Source organism: Mixophyes fleayi, chromosome 1 (assembly GCF_038048845.1).
Source record: "Mixophyes fleayi isolate aMixFle1 chromosome 1, aMixFle1.hap1, whole genome shotgun sequence".
Lineage (NCBI taxonomy): Eukaryota > Metazoa > Chordata > Amphibia > Anura > Limnodynastidae > Mixophyes > Mixophyes fleayi.
This window is the reverse complement of record NC_134402.1, coordinates 244693783-244714354: the sequence shown is the minus strand read 5'-3', so window position 1 is coordinate 244714354 and position 20572 is coordinate 244693783. Positions and strand designations below refer to the sequence as shown.

The window sequence follows — 20572 nt, the reverse complement described above, 5'->3', positions numbered from 1 at the left end:
TGTCACACCTTCCAAACAAGGTCACCGTAGTGACCCAAAAAATTGCATCCAGGTAAAAGCAGTAGCCTTTGACTTCTGCACCTCAACCTCCTGCCTCCCTTTAAGCTTAATGAATCACAGCCCCATCTCCATGTATCAGCTAGGAACTAATAGCATTAGTTATAACTCCTTGGCACAAAGTTATAAGACACTCTGCTATTACATGGCCAGGGCTGCACAGCTGTAAGCGAACACTGCAATGTGACTCCATTCAAGGGCACCAAGAGGAATTTCAGGCCTCGAAACAGTAATTTCTTGGGACCCCTTCCATAGCCATAGAGGGGTGTGTGTCCATACCTATTAGGTTAGTGACTCCTTCCCACTACAGGCAGATCAGGGCCCCCAGTCAGGCCCAGGCCACGGTGCTTTGCACCTGCTTCCCCACATCTTGACACCACTGGCTCCATTCCTGTGCCAATACCAGCGAATAATATAACCAACTAACTAAAATAGCCCAAATACACTTATCACTTGGCTTATAATGATTGACTCAGAAATGTCATTCCAGACCCATGAATCAATTCTGTTTGGAAAAGATTCACCTACAACACTGGTTTATGCAGTAGTTTTTTGGGTTTTTTTAAACCAAGATTTTATTGACGGTCATAAAGAATTCACAAAACAAAACGAATACATGTAAATTCAAACAAAGTACAATCAGAGCTTAGAATAATAATGCAAAGCTCTGTGTGTGACAGAGAGAAAATAGAACAGATTCTATGAAATAAGACCAGTATATTTTTATATTTAGAAGAGAAGTAAGGAAAGAAAAAAAGGAGAAAGAGGTAGAAGAGTGAGAAAAAGACAGATGAAGGAGGAGAGGGGGAGGTGTGGGAGAGATCAGTCTTGAATCAGAAGCAGTGAGTTAGGGGGGGGGAGGGGTAGCAAATGGATAACAAATGGATAGGGGGTATGATTAGGTAAAGGGGGAGCGGTATTGGAAGAAAGACATCCAGGGGTCCCAGACCTTGTTAAAAGATTTGGCCGTATTTCGTATAATGCTAGTCATGTACTCCATTCTATATGTTTGCCAAATCCTATTAGTTACAGCGGAATATGAGGGGGGGGGGGACATGTTTCCAGTCCAGGGCAATTTGACAAGTGGCCACTGATATAATGTGATATGCAGTAGTTTTTAACTGGAGTGATTGACTTGAATTTTATAGACATGGAAAAGTGAATAATTTAGCAAATTTGCAGAAACTGAGAAAGTTGACACCAACACATGCATCTTTATTGGTAATTATATTTCAAGCATCACGCATCTGAATATGAACGGCATGAGCGCACTTTGCTAAGGTTTCATGTTAGTGTAAAGTATCAAATACAAGGAAAACACAGGGAAGTTCTCAGTGAATGATTTTCATCTCACCAAGCCAAGCTACTTAGTGAAATAGCTCCTTAGTGAAACTAAATACAGTTTCAGAAGTATACTGTGATAATAAAGCAACTATTTGAGCTTTACTTGCATAACTGTATGTTTACATACTGATAAAGGTTACATTAAAGTTTTAGTAGAACAAAATATTCCCCAGATAAGTAACAATGCAATAAATATTAGGAAAACAAGTATTCTTTCCTATATGCTTTGCCGTTCAACTACTAAAGATGTAACAAACATGATACAAGTCACCAAAAAATATAATAATAATAATAATAATAATAATAATAATTAATAATAATAATAATTAATACATCATTAAAGATGGTTGTGGGTAACACCCATCTCTCAATCTCACCTGACTGCTCCTGCTGGGAGATGCTCTTTTTGGCACAAGAATAAGGCTAAATGACCATCGAAGAAAGGAAAAATGACGAATGACGAAATACATCCTGCAGTTTGTTGTCTGGTTGACCAATTGAGTCACAAATCTATCCAGCTGGTAGGGATCCCCAGGTATTTGTATGAATGAAGCTTGAGAGTCACCAATTTGTACATCTCTAGGTGAAAGTAGAACACCAGGAAAGGGTATATAACAAATGTCATACAACGGTACAATAATTAAGAGCAGTTACTGCTTAAGTAATAAAAAGAAACAAAGTATTTAAAGTATTACCTGAAAATTAAAATGAAACAAATATTTGTTCCTGGTATAGAGTTCTCAAGATAAAGGGTAGCCATGCAATAGAATCTAGTAGAAATGGTTTTGTATTGATATTTGATTGTTTATGAGAGCAACTAAAAGTCAATGCTATATTATATTAATAATATATAAAAAAGCATGTGTAGCAGCAAGAATGTCAGAAGGCCTGATTCAATAAGGAAAGTTAAGTAAAAAAATTGAGTAAGTAGTCTCCTGGACAAACCATGTTACAATGCAAGGGGTGCAAATTAGTTTTCTATTTTGCACATAAGTTAAATATTGTCAGTTTTTCATTGAGCACACAAATATCAACTTTAAATTTCAATGTGTAAATAAGCTATCAAGTATTTGTGTGCTACATGAAAAAGCAGCCTGTATTTAACTTTTGCGCAAAATAAAAAACTAATATAGAAAACTATATATATATATATATATATATATATATATATATATATATATATACAGAGAGAAAGAGATAGAGAGAGAGAGAGAGAAAGAGAGAGAGAGATAGATATATAGATATATAGATAGAGCAGTAGGTAGGAAGATGATGATTGTCAAAAGAAATAAATAATACGCTGTTCTAAATTCAGTACCCTAACACAGGATGATCTTGCAGGGACTCTGTAAATCACTATAGGCAAAGCACAGACTGTACGACATGAAACATTATTAACTGTCATCTAGAAAAAAAACAGCAGGAAAACCCCACAATTTCAATCTATGTGCACACAATTGAGTCTAACCTTGGAACATTTTAGAGATTCTATTAAATTACATTCTGCTTAGATTTGCAGATTTTATTATTTTGTCATGTTTGTTGCTTTTCCAAATAACAATAAAAATATTCTGTCACTAACAGTTCACTTGATTCAAATGATGGAAAAAAATCTTTGCATCATTTAACCTATCAATTTTCTAGTGTTGTTCTGAAATCTTAGCAAGTGGTCCCAATGATCTTGAACCTCAATGATTCTATCTGGGTGCGGAGAAGGCCGTCTGTTTTCAATCTGTCAGAGTGGTGAAGCTAAACTGTCAGCTTGGTTGCTTTGTTGTTACATAAACTATTACCTCCTGTTGTTATATATACAATTACCTCCTGGTAGTGAAAGATTCTTACGTTTTTACATTTGGCATTAGGTGCATGAAATTGACGCCACTTTTTTTCTACCTTGACAAAAACATGTTAAAATGAGATCATAGTAATTAATTAAACAGCGTGATATCTTGGCTCTGTCAAATCAAACATTTTACAGCAGGCTGTAATATAAAGAAGAGTGCAAACAGCTGCACGTTCCACTGTCCAAGACCTGGAACAATAGCAATCTCTTAGTCTGAAATGTTCTGATAATGTAGCATTTTAGCACACAGTACAGAATTTCATGATCTCTGTGGAATTCTACTTCAATGACCTGAAACCACATATTGAAACACTGTGGTGAAACTTTTATTAAAGTAAAGGAAAATTTGAATAGCTACCAGCAGTCTTCCATATCTTTTATGCTTCATAAAAAAAACAATCAGCAAGTTTCTGCTGCTTGTACTTTTTTAACATTGATTTGTTTGTTGCTGCAGTGAATCTTGTCCCCATTTACAAGGGTCCTTCTGTGGCAGCATCAAGTAACTAACTGTGAGTTAATTTGAATGGCACACAAAGAGCTGAATTTACCTTTCCGAAGCCTGTAGGCACAAAATTGTCTACATTCTAAGGGATTGATTCAATTATGAGACATCCATCTAATTTCTGGCTGTGCACATTTCCTGGTACTACCAACATGGCAGAGGTGCGCACGAAAAAATCAGCAGTTTTTCTTAGTCCCGGAGTGTCTATGTGACCATTATGGAGGCTCTCCATGGCACTTCGCTAGTAATTGAACTGGCCCCTTTGTACTATATTGAACATTTCTCAATGCTCTCCAATGTTAATGCTCAAATCAGTAATAACATGAAGGAGAAAAAGGTCTGCTGAAAAAAATAAAACAAAATACAGCCCATCATTGTGCAGAATTAAAGTCTATACCACTTATTAATCTCATAAAAGAATTATAAAATGTGCCCTGCATTGAGCAACAGTTTCTGTATTCAGCTCTAATTCTGCAAACCGCTAGCTGGGCAGGCACCATGGGCCTTTAAAGTATAGGCAAGCCGCTAGAAATGTGTCCAAGCTCTCAAATGTATAATAAGCCCTATGCATAGCCATACTTGGTGCTAAATATAATATGCAGAGACTTATATGGTAACAAGTAAACAAAGTTGAGCCATATATGAGCTTTTTCGGGTATTTAATCTAAAATGCCGAACCTTACCTCTTGTCCAATCTAATGTGAATAACTTTATGGGTGAAATGATGTGTCACTAGCCTGGAACCTCTGCATGTCATCTGACATATGGCGGTATCAGAGTCAGCCACTGCTACTGGAACAGATGTGAGTAAAAAAACAGAATGATTCTGGGAGACTACTTTTAAAAGCTTCCCCTCCTGGCATTTACAATAGTCAATTGTAGGAAAGATAAATTATTAGGTGCTAGAGAACATGTAGAGTTGTCTCCACTAAATTGTAATGACCCTCCCCTGGCCCATATAGACATCCGACACAATGTGCTGTAACTGTCCATGTTCAAGCACTCTTCTAGTTCTGTTTTTTATTTTATAATAATTAGATGCTATTAGAGCGTCTCTGAGTATGTATAATACACACATTGGGTGTGATTCATGTTCGGACATAAGTAAGTTTGTGTGCCGTAGCTTAGTGTATACTAAAGAACGCAATTGCCTGCAATTTATGTCTGAATGCAAATGACACTTATAACTGCCTATAACTTGTGAGGCAGAACGGGGGAGGGAAGGGACGGAATATCATAGGCCATGTACTGTAAGTGTGTGCTGACGCAGATGCAGCCAATTCAATTCCTTGGTTTCTTGTAAGTTTGTGTTAAAGCCTGCAATGGAAAGTAGTGGTATTTACTGCAAACGGAGTGTCTTTATTTTGAACACAAGCCACACAGGTAATACCAAAATGCAGTTAATGTTATTACAGGCATCACAAGTCCAATGGTAAAACAGCAGCAGCTCTGGTAGCATAGAGGTACTGCAGGCCAGATACAAATTAAGATCAGATTTCTAGCATAACCCTCCCTTTTCAGACAGTGGACTGCAGATATTGGATGTCTGGATTGCCAGATAAGGCTGAAAAGCTGGAGACTGTGGTTTTCGATGTTGGACAGTGGACTGCAGATATTGGAAGTCTGGAGGTACCAGATGATCAACAGAGAATCAGGCAAATGGAGAGTAGGGCAAGCCAGGGTCAGAAGCCGTGAGATCAAAAAACAATACTGGGGACTAAACAAGAGCAAAGTCAAATGAAGCTGGGGTCTGGGTCATAGACAATGGTGCAAAATGGTGGAACAGGCAAAAGTCAGTTAATCAGGAGAACAAAAGGCCCAATTCACAAGTATATTGACAGGGACCAGAAGTAGCAAACAATTAATTAACTGTAAGGAACAATGTTTAGGGTGGGTATATAAGGCAGTGGAACAGGTGCAGGTGATGATCAGGGAAGAAGGTTAACTCCTGCAGGTGAGGTGGAAATGTCCAATGGGAAAACACTAACACCACTGGTAGCATAGATACTGCAGGCGAGGTACAAATTAGTATCATATTCATAACAGTATGCCTGTTTTCAGTCATATAATTTACACCAGCTATAGGGCAGGTGTAAGTGTCGACTGATAGTGATGATTGATATATCATAGTCTTCATAGTATGTGTACCACTAGCTGCCACATAACATGTGTATGCAAGGAAGACAGATTCTAAAAACGCATTGTATTTACCATACGCATTAAAATTCATGTACTTAATGCAAAAAGAAAATTGAAAGCCATATTTTTATGAATGATTATACTATTAAGCGTTGTTCATTTATTTTATCATTTTAAATTATATGTGTTCTGATGTAACTTCTTCTTGAACAGATGCTTCTGTGTATACTGCAGTCTGCTGTGTGTATCTACATCTGGCAAGTATTATTTAGGCAGAGATTCTTACATCCAGATTCAAATTGAAAAGTATCTTGGCATACACTTGGATTTGCACATAGTTGGAACTATGCTCCGACAAGTTCTGTGATCTTTTTTTAAAACGCAACTTACGTGCAAGTTGTGTCTGAACATGAATCAGGCCCATTATGTTAACTGATGTGTAAACTCCTTTAAATAATATCAATATTAACTATGTAAAGTGTGTTTTGAGGTAATTGATTATAATCAATGAGTTACAATGTCTGCTGTCTTCCCGGGCGGTGACTGTTACAGTAATATTTCTTGGTGATACCGTTGCATATTTTCAATTCGATGGCATGTGCATGTCAAAGTATTGTGAAACATTCAACCTGGTATTGTGACATACAATGGATCTAATGCACAAAGTGCATTGTTTGCCAATCCATGGGCCCCATTAATTTTCATTAGCCCAGCCTTCACCAGAGTCCAAGTGCTCTTCAGCCATTTGTCTAACTTACCCAATTAGCAAGAAAGTTTGCAGAGGTACATTTTAAAGTATTGTACTATTGTTTGAGATACGTACATGTGGGAAGTCTTTAAGTAGCTTTGACCCTTCAATGGGATGCATTACCTGTTGGGGGATTGGTGTAAGCCCCTTATAAGTTTCAATCTCAATTGCAAAATGTATATATGACACTAGGTTAATTTAGGCTGTCCAATCACCTCACGGTCTCCTAAATGGATCCAATCTGTCATTCTACTCTGAGGACTTTTAACAGTGTCGCAACCTGTAATTAATATGCTATACCTGCTGCACAGGTTAAATACCTTTCTTTCTATTTCTGCCTTAATGACCAATTCTAAAAAGTAATTGACACTTAATATGAATTTAATTGAAATCTTTTGAAATCTCAGACTTACAGTGGCAAAACTAACTTACCTTGAGGGTCCTATATACCATACCATTACTTGCTTATCTATCTATCTATCTATCTATCTATCTATCTATCTATCTATCTAAAAGGTTAACACTGCTCCTCACCTTTATAAATACACAGACAAAACACACAAACAAATTGGTTAAAATGTCTGCAATTGACTCTTTTATGTACTTGACTATTCCTACTGACTAGATTTTCCCAATTTCTTGGGCTTATTTTGTTTGCTTTATTTAGGTTGGAGAGGGGGCAGTTACAATTAATTACAACCTTTCTATTTCAAATTGACTCCATTTTCTAGCTATTCATTTTATTTGCACTTAGTGTTAAATTAATGGGAATATACTAATTACTTTAAGCAAAAAAGTGTAACTGTGATGCCACCTAAAATTCAAATGTGTGCTATGGGAGTAACTGCATAGCAAGAAGCAGCAAACAGACAGAGGATGGATAAGTATAAAGCCTAACGACAAACTATGACTGATGAGCAAAGAAAACGCGAACGTGATCGTCATCGCCATGTAAATAGAACTTATCAGCAAATTGCCCGTAACAGAGAAAACAATCGAAGATCGAACAGGACAGAGATAATATCACGTCAACGCCTGCAGAGTCAGCAAACAAGATTCCACGCCATTTTTGATGTCGGTAATATTAATGCTCATAACTGTGGTCCATAAACTGTATTTGTGAATTTTGCCACTCTAAGCATTTTGAATACAAATATTTTAGTATTTTTGTTGCTATTTTATTAAATTTTGTCTTTTTAAATTTTTCCCCACAGGACACAGAGCTACCACCGATCTGTGTTACAAGACTGGGCAAGGCTGATGAATTATATGTAATTATAGTTGTTAGGACCACCCCTCAGTGTATTGTTGGCAAAATAATCTAATCTCTGACAGTAAATAAAATGTAGGAGTGAGGACTGTACCAGCAAATCTACAGGTATTGTTTGTACAGTGTATGAGCAACTAATTCTATGCCATCTTAAAGCAACACACATTTTAATATTTGTACTACTGTAATATTATGTTTTTCTATACTTAATGATTGGTATTGTGTTTTTATGCTGTTAGGATTTTTTTTTCTTCAGAAAAGAGAGCAGTCACAGAGCTGATTTTCAGGCCTCACGATAACATGGGTGTGGTTTGGCAAATTTGGGTGTCGCTTCAATGGATAGTGGGAGGGGCTTCATTTTGACCAGATTCTGTTTTTAAAATGTTGTAATATATGATTGTAGGCAGTATAACAGGGAATAATGGAGCAGAGAACCTGTAGGCACACCTTTGCAGTTTATTATAGACCCTAAGGATCTATAATACACTTTCTAGTGGGGTGTATTTATCATGTACTTTTCTGTAGACTATCCATCTTCAGAGAGCTGACAGTATATAGTCTTCTCTATGCCTGGTGTGAGAGATATCCATTTAATCAGTTTCTGAAGAATAATACATTTTGTATAATTAATGTTTGAGCAATAGTCTGCAGGGCTCTGCAGACTATTACCATGTAACCGATACTTGACTTTTTGTTTTTCTGTTTGCTTCACATATTCTGAGAATTCTGCACAACTGACAGTTTCCTGTAGAAACCTTGCACCTTTGAAACCGCAGCTATTTCTGCCACTGGCTTGCGCGACTGAAACAAGAACATCTGCTGATCCTAAATGTCAAACTGCTGTTTTGTTGTGTAACCATACATCTTTTTATGCCATCTTCTGTGTATAAATAAAGCTACTCTGACTGGGGGCTGGTCAGAACCAGATCGAGTTTCAGCCTTACAACTGAACTTTGTCTGTCTCTCTATCGATCGATACCCACTTAAGACAGGTGCCAGGGCTCGAGAGAAAGGACCCAATAGAGGCTATCTCTGACAGTTTCAGTGGGGGCTCGTTTGCCGGGATCTCCAATACATCAGACCTCTCGACGCCTTTGGGACCTCTTCTTTGTACACAGACAGACATCAACAAAATCCAGCTGGTGAGTAAAAAGCTTTATTTTTACTCTTTTACAGTGCTGTCTCTGTATAAGGAGGTAGTGTCTTAGTTCGAGGGTACCTCAGTCTGATTGACGGGGATCTCTGAGCTCTGGCAACAGATACTATTAAGGGTATCAAGGTAGATTAAAAGGTTGAATTTTTTGTTTAACAAAATTACTGCATTACATCTATATGATAAATGTCTAATGTGACCACATCTGAAATAGGAGAAGTGAGTGAAATCACTTTAGAAATTGTTACAGTATTGTTTATAATTGTCTTTTTCTGTTGGATTTTATTGAAAGTTGTGAGAAATATTAAAAAAGGCAGAAGTCCTGTAAATTTGTTATAAAAATCCTCATTCAAATAAAGGGACCATAAGGTAATTCCTAATGGGAAATAAAGGGTCCATAAAGGGACCATAAGGTAATTCCTAATGGGAAATAAAGGGTCCATAAAGGGACAACAAAGACTCGAAATATATGACGGTCTGAGTCCAATACAGTACGTGTCTAAACGTGGAGGTAAAGACCTCACTAAGGGAATGAGGAAATTATTTAAAGTAGTAGGACTGTCTGAAGAGGGCACATTAAAAGTTGCATTCTGGAAACAGTTTGTGAAAGACAATGAGAAAGTTTTAAAGGAAAAAGGAATTTTTAAAAGGTGTCAGATGTGGTGCAAATTGGCAGAACAGTTAGAAGATGATGATATCCCCAGTAATATGTTACAACTGACAAATTTAAGTGATGCAGAAGAAGAAACACCAGTGGTGGGGGTCCCTGGTGTTCCAAATAATAATAATAATCCATTTCTACCCCCATATCCACCCTCCCCATCAGGACCCATCATGTACCCTGATTTAAGACCCCTCTCTCTTATAACCAATCAGACTTGAATTTAAGACAAAGACCCACAAAACAGCCCGATTTCTATGGACAATGGGCGTTTCCTCTGGTCACCGGACCACCGCCATATAATCCTAATACGAAACCTTTCAACAATAAAGTCAAAAGTGATCTCCCTTACGGAACCACTTGTAAAAAATGTTTTAGATGTGTCCCCCCATATTCAGAAGTCTGTCCATTCTGTGGCCGTCCCCAGGAATCCACTGATGAGAAGTGTGATCCCCCACAGTTAACCACGGATATGTTCCCCTTGGGAACTTCCACCACATTAGATAATGCAGACCCCCCTGCAGTAATACGCAGAACGGTCCAACACAGACCATGGACCCCGAGTGAGTCAAGGGATATCTGTGATAAGAGTCCCGATCCCAGAAAACATCCCACCCAGTGTCTTGCCTACTTTAGAAGAATGAATAGAATTTACACTTGTACATGGTCAGACTTGGAAGAATTAGCCAATATTATAATCGGCCCGAGTGGAACTGCAGTCCTTAAAAACTCAGATAATGTAGAATGTCCCGTAGATAATATCTGAATCTGTAACTACCTTTTTAGCCAAAATGAATGTATGGGCAGCTGCAGAACAACGTAAAGTCCCTGTAGGCACTCCCTTAAAGCAAGATAACGGGGAAGACTGCCGTAAGTGGTATGATCGGTGCCTAATCAATCACACGGACGGAGGATTCGGCACTGCTGAACTCCGTGAAGTACAATTACTAAAAATACCTTTCTCATGGGTCTTAAACAAGAAATGAGAGAATCTCTATTCAGAAACAGACCAGAGGCAGGTAGTATGGACATGGAAGTCCTACTTGATATATTACGGGCAATGAAAGATAGGGAAGAGCAGAAAAAGAAAAAAACCCCTATTTATATTATCCAAACTACCAGTGATAAAAGAGGGGCAAGAGACCCTAGTGGCACAACCCTCGGAGCATGTTTCTTTTGCAAACAGACAGGACACATGAAAAAGAGATTGTCCCAAATCCCCATGTATTACTCAATGACATTCCAGCATCATCTACCAGGTTTTCTGTAATTGATTTAGCAAATGCATTTTTCTCTGTACCACTACACCCAGATAGTCAGAAATGCACTGCGTTTACAGTAGATGATGCACAATATTGTTGGACTAGATTGCCCCAGGGAGCGGCCATTTCTCCATCGGCCTTCTCTGAAGCCCTGCATACAGTCCTAACTGCATGGGCACCAGAACATGAAAATACACGTCTAATACAGTATGTAGATGATTTACTGCTCTGTGCAGACACTGAAACAATTTGCTTAAAGGTAACAAAAAGTTTGCTAAAATTTCTAGCACAAGAAAAATGTAAAGTCTCAAAAGAAAAATTACAGTGTGCTTTACCTCAAGTACAATTTTTGGGTCACTGCATATCAGCAGGCGCTAAACATCTGTTAAGCTCTAGAGTAACTGCCATACAAAAGTTCCCGCCTCCCACCACAGTGAGAGAGTTACGTGCCTTTTTAGGACTTGCTGGCTACTGCCGGGAGTGGTTAATGAATGCTTCAGAACTCTTAGACCCTCTTTACACTGTAACTAAGGGTAAAGCCACAGGCCCAATCACTCTAACAAGTGAACAACTAATAGCCTTTGAAATAATAAAGGAATTGATTGCAAGTGCCCCGGCTCTTGGCCTCCCTAACTATGAACTACCTTTCAACATGTTTTGTCACGAACAAAATGGCCATGCACACGGGGTACTGACACAAGAACATGGGGGCAAACAGAGACCACTAGCATACTACTCTCAAAAGCTAGACCCTGTTATAACAGCAGCTCCCACATGTATAAAAGCAGTAGCTGCGGCTGCGTTACTGCTACAAAAAGTTGCAGACATAGTGTTGGACCACCCACTCACCATTCAGGTTCCACACTCAGTAATGGAAATACTTAATCAAGCCAGAACAAAACACATTTCTGCAGCCAGACTAACCAAATATGAAGTGGCACTTCTCACACCCTCGAATGTCACACTAAAAAGATGTACAGTTTTAAATCCAGCAACATTGCTCCCAAGTTGCATGGATATAAAAGAGGGGAGTAGCAGTAAGAAAGACGGTGACATCCGCCCGGGCACTAATGACAGTGGCATCTGCCTAAGCACTGATGTAAGCGCAAACAGCGCACACAGTGACAGCGCAGAGAGTGCACAATCTGTGACAGGGCAGGAAATGCAACTCAAAAATTTTCACAGTTTTAATGATCATGACTGCTTAGCCCTAATGGACTTGGAAACCACACCTCCAGGCAATGTAAAAGAAACACCACTAGCAAATCCTGACCTACTACTATTCGTAGACGGGTCCAGGTACTACGAGGAGGGTTCCCCTAAAACGGGGTATGCAGTCACAACTGAAACTGAAATATTGATTCAGCAATCCCTTCCACCCAGCTTTTCAGCACAGCAGGCTGAACTAGAAGCACTAATCAGTGCATGCCAATATGCAGAAGGGAAAACAGCTAATATTTACACAGATTCCAGGTATGCTTTTGGGGTAGCACATGATTATCAAAGCATCTGGAAAAACAGACATTTTATGGCCTCCAATGGGAAACCAATAAAAAATGCAGACATCATTTTGAGATTGTTCACAGCTTTAGAACTGCCTGAAGAAGTGGCAGTCATAAAAATAAAAGCGCACACAAGGGAACAAACCTTAGAGGTAAAAGGAAACAGACTGGCAGACCAAGCTGCTAAGGCAGCAGCAGATTTACCATTGGTCAAACATTATCTACTGACCGCTGCCACTCTCACATTCCCTGTAGACCTAGATATGCTTAAAATTTTACAAAAACAGGCTACAGAGTCAGAAAAAGAGGAGTGGAAAAAGAGAGGAGCAAAACCTGAAAAGGGATTATGGGGTTCAGCAGACAAACACTGTCTTCCCAGAGCCCTTTTTCCCACACTGGCCACACTAGAACATGGCCCCACACATGTCTCAAAAGATGGGATAATTAACTCTGTGTTTAAACACTGGATTGCACCAGGCTTCAGCACTGCTGCCAGTAATCTGGTAAAGGCCTGTGCCATCTGTAACACAAACAATCCTGGTCACACAGTGACCGTACCCCTCAGAGTAACCCCAAAACCTCTCTACCCATTCCAACGTATACAAATAGACTATATACAGTTACCTAAATGTGGGATATATGAATACGTCCTAGTGGTCATTGACCTATTCTCAAACTGGCCGGAGGCCTGGCCAGTAGCTAAAGCCACAGCAAAAAATACAGCAAAGAAACTACTGTCAGAAGTAGTATGCAGATATGGTGTCCCAGAAGTGATAGAATCAGACAGGGGCACCACCTTTACGGGTGAAGTAATGACAACTATCATGTCAGATTTGGGGATCAGTCAGGCATTCCATACCCCCTACCATCCACAGAGTAGTGGCAAGGTGGAAAGGTTAAACGGCACACTGAAACTTAAGATACAAAAAGCCATGAAAAGCACAGGAATGCCCTGGTTACAGTGCCTCCCCCTTGCCCTATACTCAGTCAGGACGACACCAAACAAAAAACACAGGCTAAGCCCCTATGAGATATTATTTGGGGGGCCGCCAAAAACAGGGTGTTATTTTCCTCAATCTATGGTAAAACACCAAGGTGAACTGACTAATTATGTGAAAGAATTGCAGAAGTCCCTCACTAATACACATTCTCGAGTTTTCTCTTCTATCCCAGATCCAGAGGATTGTGTTGGAACACATGTCTTAGTACCAGGAGACTACGTTGTTGTGAAGAGACACGTCAGGAGGGCTCTGGAACCACGATTTGAAGGACCATACCAAGTCCTGCTGACCACACCCACTTCAGTGAAACTAGAGGGGAAAGATCCTTGGATCCACGCCAGCCACTGTAAAAAGGCCACGGTGGCTCAGGATCAATCATGAAGGGTGTGTTCATTCTGTGTTTTGCAATAACTATAAATGTATGTTTCAATATGGATAGCCAAGATATGCATTTCAATATTGATACTATATGTTGCTTTTAAACTAAGCTTATGTTTTTTCCAATGCTGTTTGAAAAGATGCAAAAAAGATATCAAGATAAAAAGGTCACTTAAGAAACATCTAAAGTCCGATCCAGAAACCCAGGTCCAACTCGCTCTCACTAGACTCTGAATAAGTTACATACTTAAAAAGGTTCTCCCTTATGTTTTATTATTTTCAAGAACCCAGGTGTACATAAACTATAGACCTGGCTAAATGTACATTTACCATCCTCTAAGGGCCTGCTAGGGGTTCCATTGAATTGAATGAAGTAGGTCAGGTGCAGGAATACTTTGTGCACACCAAAAGGATAGGCAGGATAATTATAAAAATGATAAAAAGAGGGGTTTATGTGAGAGATATCCATTTAATCAGTTTCTGAAGAATAATACATTTTGTATAATTAATGTTTGAGCAATAGTCTGCAGGGCTCTGCAGACTATTACCATGTAACCGATACTTGACTTTTTGTTTTTCTGTTTGCTTCACATATTCTGAGAATTCTGCACAACTGACAGTTTCCTGTAGAAACCTCGCACCTTTGAAACCGCAGCTATTTCTGCCACTGGCTTGCGCGACTGAAACAAGAACATCTGCTGATCCTAAATGTCAAACTGCTGTTTTGTTGTGTAACCATACATCTTTTTATGCCATCTTCTGTGTATAAATAAAGCTACTCTGACTGGGGGCTGGTCAGAACCAGATCGAGTTTCAGCCTTACAACTGAACTTTGTCTGTCTCTCTATCGATCGATACCCACTTAAGACAGGTGCCAGGGCTCGAGAGAAAGGACCCAAAAGAGGCTATCTCTGACACTGGCTAGGATGCCAAGTTTATGAGACACTGCTGGAGGCTGAACATAAACAGACAACTGCATAAGCCTAGTCCCCCAAAGATTGAGAGTCTGCATGAAAGTTAAATGTTAGATACACTCTACTGGAGGGTACATTGAGCAAATGACTAGACATAATATGGTGGTTATATTTGCAAAACAACCTTTATGGTCATCACCATCTGGGAACCTCCAGCCTCCCGGACTCGGCTGCTGGCCTAGCGACTGCACACTGGGCCCTCACCAGGCTTCCTTTAGCCACTTGATGTTGTAGTGTATGTCTTCTCTGAACATCTCTAGAGGCACCTCCACCTGTTGCTCACCTAGATTCCAGATAGTGCTGACTCCCAATCCATGAGCACCTTCATTAAGCTTGCCAGGCAGTGCCCGGCCATCCACTTCACCTGCGGCCTACCTCCCGCCTCCTTTTTTGTGGCCACCCACTTGTGGTTTGGAAGCTTTCCTTGACCCTTTTTCCTCTCTACCTTTGCTGGACATGGTTGAGTGATGACAGAGCTTTACTGTTGTTGATCCGTGTGAAATATCCTCCATCCTGCTGCAGGGTCAACCAGCATTAAAAGCCTTCTGTAGTGTGTCAGTCCTTTCACAGAGTTGAACTATTCCTGAAACAATGTAAAATACATTATCTTTGTCACTATATGTGATCACTAAGAAGCAAATATAAAATGGTGACTTCGGCAAATACCAAAATTTAAGGACAGTAATAGCCATTGAGGAGTTTTGTGATCATCTAAAAGCAATGATCCTGCATTGATGAAGTTATATTTTACACTCTAACATTTTTATATATTTCTGTTACTACTGTATTATATTATGAATAATATACCATAAAATAGAGGAATATTAGAAGCCATTGAGCAGGTCCATGACTATTTAAATGTCAAGAAACTCTGAGATGAATTCTTTATTATTTTACAATAGGAGCCACGCTTCTTTGTATATTACACAAGTTTCAGTTTGAAACAGACCAAGTTTTGTTTGACCCACATATTACGGTGTTTTGCCTCCACTGGAAGTTATAAAATTCCCCATATAACACTTTCAAAGTAAGTAATTTGATAAAAGAGACATCACTACTCTCCAAATGTAAGGTTCTATCTACAGGATATATTACATACAACATATCAATATCACTTGTGTATTGTAAGAATATTTTTCAGTGGATTTTACAAATATTCACAACTCTCATGAACATTATTATAATATGATAAACAAAAATGCATATATTGTGTTATTTAACTTTTGATGCATTCATTTGTTAATTTAAATGTATGGGTAATTCTATCCATCAACCGATATTCTTGCATTTGAGTGTGTATAAATATTAAAATCTACATAAATATGTGTTTTAATCAGTCACACACAGAATAATTACATAGAAGCAGAATTAATACAAAGGATTAAGCGCAACTAAATAAAATATGTTTTGTAAGTAAACCCCACTGTCCATCTGTGGGTGTGAGGTCAAAACACAACAACCTTCAAAATGAGCCTCTAGAACTAGCTAATTGTGGTCTTCGTCTTTAGCAGCCCTTTTCCCATAGACCTGATTGTGCTCATCGATTCTTGGTATCCACAAGGTCTTGTGCACATGGTAATATAGGTTTTAGTAGTCTGATTTGCACAGGAAAATATTGAAGGTACAACAGCCAGAATGTTGGTCCAGAGGTAACATTAACAAAAACATATACAAAGAATTATGCATACAGGCAGATATGCAGATGCTTTTACCAAGATCCAGGCAGATGGTAAGGAAGGTGACTAGCAGGAATAATCAGAAAACGATTGGTCAGTGTCATGGTAGAGTTCAGAACAGGTAACAATCAATAGAGTTGACAGTGTCCAGGCAGAGGTCAGGACATGTGACAATCTATAGAGTAGTCAGTGTCTAGGCAGAGTTCAGAACAGGTAACAATCAATAGAGTGGACAGTGTCCAGGCAGAGGTCCGGACATGTGACAATCTATAGAGTAGTCAGTGACTAGGCAGAGCTCAGGCAAGAACATAGGCCAGGATTTGAAGGAATACTGAACAGGAACCCACAGTGACTAGGTACACTGCACCTATAATGGGCAGTGAGGAGCACAGCTGTCGGCACTGTGTAGGTGATCATGTGATAGCATTTCAAACTAGCTGCCTGGCCACTCCGAAGTATCCATAGTAAGGCGGAGAGGAATGGAAATTGCCGATGGTGCGAGCCTGCACCCACCGCTCTTCACAGTGGTCTGGCACCTACTTCATACCCCCAGGCCTGCCTCAGTCCTCTTCTTCTGAGGATACAGTGTACACATATAGGTGTCCCTGCACTTATCGGTTTATTGACAAGAAAGTTAGATGTGGAGTTGAAACTGTCATGGTAGTGCAGAACAATTACAGTTGGACAAATGATTGGATGGGTGCCAGACAATCTCTCTAATGAAATAAAGAATCACTTTTATTACATCTTTTCCACTTGCACAGTTCTCTCTTGCATAATCACACCACACAGTTTTTTCCAGTTCTTTTAATCTCTTTGGTTGGGACTGCCTCTCTTTCTTTCTTCAGTCTCAGCATTACCAGGGCCATTGTACTTCCCCTACTCTCTGTTAACAAATAGGAGCTCTCCTGTTTGTTTTAATCTATCATCTGTGCAATTACTGCTACTACTATGTGTAGGATCATTCCTGCAGTTCACTGATTCAGCTAGTTGCTAAGCAAATAATTTCCAAGTTTCATTCAGCTCTCAGTCTGGCAGCCTCAGGTGTGCAATCATCTACCACACTCATGCAGCTAATCATCCTTCAGTTCTGATTGGTGCTGCTGCCTTTATAAACCTCTTTCTGGCAACATACCAATGCTGGTGATAGTTCCTGCTTGACCTAGTGTGCTTTGTATCCTGATCTGTTCTGCTATCAGGAATTGCTGTCTTCTCCACTTTTGACTCTTGGCTTAGTTAAACTAGTTTGCTCTCATTTCTCTACCTGTCCTGACCCCTAGCTTGTTTAAAGGATTCCGCTGTCTTCTCTACTCCTGAACCCTGCCTGTCTGACTCTGAGTTCTGACAAATACATTTTAGCTGCTCACGACCTGTTACTGTGAGCAGTCCCATCCATCAGCTCTACAACGATTATTATCTATAAGGACAATGATCGGGCACCAAATAAGAGTAAACTCTTAAGATTATCACTTTTATATCCAGTAATTATTAAAAGTCATATATTGAGATTATCACTTCAACAATTTGTACATGTATTAGATTATTCACACCTCGTAGCAGGGACTGTAACTGCTGTTTTTGTTGGATTATAATGCAATAATCTTATAACATAATTAACAGAATACAATAAATGAAAAAAGAGAGCATAAATTATCCCTCCTAAATTAAATTATGATCATCCAAGTTACCACCATCACTCACATAAATAGATTTAAATTTATTGACCTAATAAAGTGTACAAATATCAACCCCAACCCAGTAACATACTTATATAATAATGATTACAACAACAAATAGAATTATCACCAAGAACACATAAAAACAGAAGTAATAATAAAATTAATAAATAATAATTAATAATATTGTAGCGGGTCGTGCACTACTCAAACCCCAATATAAATTGTTGCTAAATTATTTTATAATTACACGGCCACTGTCTTTTGATTTATATGCATAAAATACCCTTAAGTTCACATAATTATGTGTAATTAAAGAATCTCCATTTCCCAAATTTCACCACCATATGGGGATATTTCTTTTCAACTATAAAGGGTACCAGTTGTAGTATCACAATAGTCAAATTTCTTTAATATCTTCACAGATATATAGAAGATATATATAGGATCACAGGATTTATAAGCATAGAGCTGCCAGAATTAATATATGCAAAAGTCGGCTCTTGCAGGGATATAGTTAATGGTCACTGCCTCCTTCTTTTGGTCCCTGTGTAATCACACGAACATCCCGAAATGAAGATCTCTGACCTTGTTTATACTGTTGCTCAGTTACAGCTGTTTAACAGGCGAGACCGAGCAAGACAATCATCAAATTCCTCATATTGGCAGCAAAAATGTCCCATAAAAAGCTTTGATCCTTGTATATCATAGATAGTATGGTGATCAATTCCTCTTTCAAACAATAGACTTCTTTTATGCGTTTCTTCTTTAGTGTAGTTTCCTCAGAGATTAGAAGTCAATTATCCATGTTGTCCCTTTTAAACAAAATTGATCCATTTGGGTTTCATGGATTTTAATTAACTACAGATTATTTTAAACTTCAATAACAACATTTGTACTACATTCTATAAAATCAATGTGGCAACTTGGAAAGTAAACAAGTCAACAATTACCTTCAGTTCTCAATTAAAATAATATTATTAATATAACCAATATAGACTAAATAAAATGAAAACTTTCATAAAATCAGAATAAGTATTTCATCTATTAGGGGAACAGAACCTGCATCCACAGTTGAAGTCTTTGGGATAGTGGTTTTAATAATACTTAGTACAATAAAACAATTGCTTCCTTAAAACCGTGTTCAATTCTATATTTTCATTGAGACACCCACGAAAAAGGGATCTCAATGATAATATCCAAAAAGCTTCCCTTCTACAAAGTTTTCCAAAGCTGTCGCCCGCTCTAATGGTAGGTTTAATATGTTCAATCGCAAATATTTTAAAACCTTCAGCCCTGTTACCTTTAAGGATATTTCTTCTAAGTTCTAAAAAGCAAGCATTCAGGGCCTGATTCATTAAGGATAGGAAAGCAAAAAACATGAGTAACTTTGAACCTTGGTAAAACCATATAGTATTGGAGGAGGAGGTAAATTTAAAATGTGAAGACAGATTTATAGTTGGGATAGGGTATGTCCTAGATAAACTTTTAATGTCAGTGTTAAAATAAAGCTATCAAGTATTTGCATTCTACATGAAATAACAGCCAGTATTTTCCTTATGTGTAAAATAATAAACTCATTTGCACCCTTTGGGCTAGAGTTACTAAACTGTGGGTTTGAAAAAGTGGAGATGTTGCCTATAGCAACCAATCAGATTCTAGCTGTCATTTTGTAGAATGTACTAAATAAGTGATAGCTAGAATCTGATTGGTTGCTATAGGCAACATCTCCACTTGTTCAAACCCGCAGTTTAGTAAATATACCCCTTTGTATTGTAACATGGTTTTGTCAAGGTTCAAAGTTACTAATTTTTTTGCTTTACTTTCTTTAATGAATCAGGCCTTCAATGTTGTAGTAGTATGGCCTACATATTGTAATCCACAAATACATTCTATTATATAGAAAATAAAGGTTCATTGACAATTTAGGAAATCTTTTATTTCATATTACAACCAGTCCAATTACATCTGAAGAAGCCATTCGGTTTCTCAGGAAGCCAATTCCTATAACATAATTTAGCAATAAGTTATATTGGGATATTAGGTGTGTACCCTCGACTACAATTATTATTATCATTATTATTATTATTATTACTATTATATTTATTTCTGTTTCTGTTTTTATATGTTCTTGGTGTTAATGCCATCTGTTGTTGTTATCAATATTATATTAGCATTTTACTGGGATTTATTTATATCTATTTATGTGAGTGATGGTGGTAACTTTGATGGTTATAATTTAACATAAGATGGATAAATTATGCTCTCTTCTTTAATTTATTGTACTTCACATTAACGCTTGCCAATATATCCTGGTTGGTCATTACCTCCTACTGTGTTCTGTCCTCTCCACCGGGCAGGTGCTTGATCAACAACTGCTTGTCAG

At 38.3% G+C, this 20572-nt stretch overlaps 1 long non-coding RNA gene across 1 annotated transcript in view; it reads right to left on the bottom strand.

Moving 5' to 3' along the window:
* Positions 1-15414, bottom strand: part of LOC142107727 (uncharacterized) — a 58405-nt gene extending 42991 nt beyond the window's left edge. Inside the window, exons 1-3 of the long non-coding RNA XR_012680005.1 lie at positions 15118-15414; positions 4430-4535; positions 1779-1980 (exon numbers count right to left, since the gene is read on the bottom strand). This is a non-coding gene — a long non-coding RNA (uncharacterized LOC142107727). The remainder of the gene's footprint in view (positions 1-1778; positions 1981-4429; positions 4536-15117) is intronic.
* Positions 15415-20572: the final 5158 nt, after the last annotated feature.